Source organism: Condylura cristata, unplaced genomic scaffold (genome assembly GCF_000260355.1).
Source record: "Condylura cristata isolate star-nosed mole 26May11 unplaced genomic scaffold, ConCri1.0 scaffold00009, whole genome shotgun sequence".
In the NCBI taxonomy this organism is placed as follows: domain Eukaryota; kingdom Metazoa; phylum Chordata; class Mammalia; order Eulipotyphla; family Talpidae; genus Condylura; species Condylura cristata.
The window spans coordinates 62778309-62780528 of record NW_004567110.1 but is presented as its reverse complement, the minus strand read 5'-3'; the positions used below and the strand labels follow the sequence as shown (position 1 = coordinate 62780528).

At 42.5% G+C, this 2220-nt stretch overlaps 1 protein-coding gene across 2 annotated transcripts in view; it reads left to right on the top strand.

The window, feature by feature from the left end:
- UBE2V2 (ubiquitin-conjugating enzyme E2 variant 2) overlaps nucleotides 1-2220 on the top strand; it is a 50954-nt gene that overhangs the window by 28066 nt on the left and 20668 nt on the right. Inside the window, exon 1 of one of the 2 annotated variants that reach the window (XM_012723105.1) lies at nucleotides 1257-1276. The exons of the other annotated variant lie outside the window; for it this stretch is intronic. The gene's annotated coding sequence lies outside the window, so the exon portion shown is untranslated. Of the gene's footprint in view, nucleotides 1-1256; nucleotides 1277-2220 lie in introns of those variants that run through there. 2 annotated transcript variants of the gene reach the window in all.

Sequence of the window (2220 nt, the reverse complement as noted above, 5' to 3'; positions counted from 1 at the left end):
CTTTTAGTGCAACTTCAAGGGGAGCTGTCAAGTGCAGCTTCCCTTGTGTCAGTTTCAGCCGGAGGGACACTTTGGGAGATAGTTGTACATTTCTGCTTTTTTCCCTCCACTGGAGGCCCTTTATACCTGGTTCACTCTAGCTGTTTTGCATGGTCTCCCCATGTTTAAGTCCACACTAAGCAGTTCTGCCCACTTGGGTTCCACCCTGTCACAGGAGTGTTGGTTTGAAATATGTTTTCCACCCTAGCAGGTGCCTTTTGCCACCCATTTGTTGTTGACTTTCCTTAGTATCTCTTCTGTCACATATGGTCAGTGTTGGTTTGATGTGCAAAAGAGGTGCTGGATTCATCACAGGATTCTCTTGAGTTCAGTGCTTGTCTGGAATATCCTAAGTTATTCTTTCAGGAGCAAAGCAGGAAGCCTCCTCTGGCACTGCTTTTCCCCTCCTCCTTTGCTGCCAGAAACTGAATTTTAATACAGATCTGCCATATATAACTGACCTGAGGTTGTTGGTAGTATATCTTGAGACTTCCTTTTCCACAACTGGAAATGATGCTTTTAGAATAAAATGGAATACCTTATTTAAAGCTAAAAAACAAATAGCTATTGATAATAGTAGTTGCAGTAACAATTACTCTGGCCTTTGTGACTTAACTAGTGCAATATTTCTGTGATCTATGATCTTCAAACTTTTTCTAATGAAGCACAATTCATAAAGTGGCAATTTTTGTTTTAAATTACACTTTTTCACTTTTCATTATGTATAGAACGGTTACTATGTATTAGTAAGTGAAAAAGGGCTCTGTAAGAGGATGGTTAAACCAAGTAACAGTAGCTTAAAAGGAAATGTCACTTTATGTCTGATAATGTGTGTGTGTGTGTGAGAGAGAGAGAGAGAATATTCACCAGAGCCAGAACAGATTCTGAGGGTGTTTAGCCAGTTTTTTTCAGATTATGTAATAGGACTACAGAGTGTTTCATGTTAGGTGCTGTTGTGAACACAGAGTGTTAAGGGGAAGGATGTACTATAGGAACTCTGAAGTCTTATGGACTCCACCCCCTACTCCAGCTTTCTGGACCCTATACCCTTCCAGTGATTGGAAACTACAACTCCCAGCAGTACCAGGGAGAGAACTGCGAGGACCCAAGGGTGGAGCGAGCAGGAATTCTGGGACATTTGTGGGATAAATAGGGCGTGATTGCATCTCTCTCTCTCACTCAGGAAATGGCTCTCTGGACTGCATGGCTCGGTGTGTTCAGTCAGCCTGGCCATAAGGTATTCCACTTAATTTGTATCCCGCTCTCTTTCCCTGGGTTGTTTCTTATTCCTTTCCCCTTTTGTAAATAAACCGTTATTGACCCTTTTTTGTGTACTTGCAGTATAACTGAATTGTGAGCGCGTGGGTGAGGCCCCACAAACAGGCTGCCCAGTCTGCTCTGGGCTACCCTGTAACGAGAGGACTATCTTCCTTTGGAGATACCATACCACTATCTTTTAAGAAAGGTTGTCGTCAACTGGAAGATTGAATTAGATTGAATTCCAGGCATTGAAGGTCAAGATGGTGGTAATGACCAGATTTAGTGAGTTGAGGGTGTGATAGCTGTGAAAGACTAGGAGATTCTAGGTATAGAAGAATACTTCTGTGTTATGATTTTAAAAACAGCAGAGTGATAGGATAGGGAAATGCAAGGAAGAGAAAGGTTAGTTAATGAATTGTGAGAAGTTTTCTAGGTGGGCTTATTTTGAAATCTAGTACTCCCTAGATGATTATTAAGTACAGGTGCTAACATGGGAGAATGTTCCATTGGTTAGAGATTAGAACAAGAGAAGATACTGACTGGGCATTGTGGGTGGTACTTCTCAGCCTTTGAAAAAATGGTACCCTTTAATGTATTTTTAAAAATGATTTATTTTTTTAAAAATATTTTATTTATTTATGTATACCTCTGGTTCAGGCCAGAGGTGCAGGGGCAGTGAGAAGATTCACCAGAGACAGAGTGGGGAGCAGAACAGGCACATCGTCGAAGTATACTGCTGAGAGGAGCAGCAGGCGGGTCAGGAGAGGTCTGCCAGGTGCCATGTGGACCACCTCCTGTGCAGCAGGGATCGGAAGTGGCTTTAGCGTCTTGGTGCTGCACTTTAACCCGCTGTGCCACCAGTGAGGGCCTTAAAGATTTATTTTTTATGCATACAGAACTGGGATACAGGCCAGAGGTGCA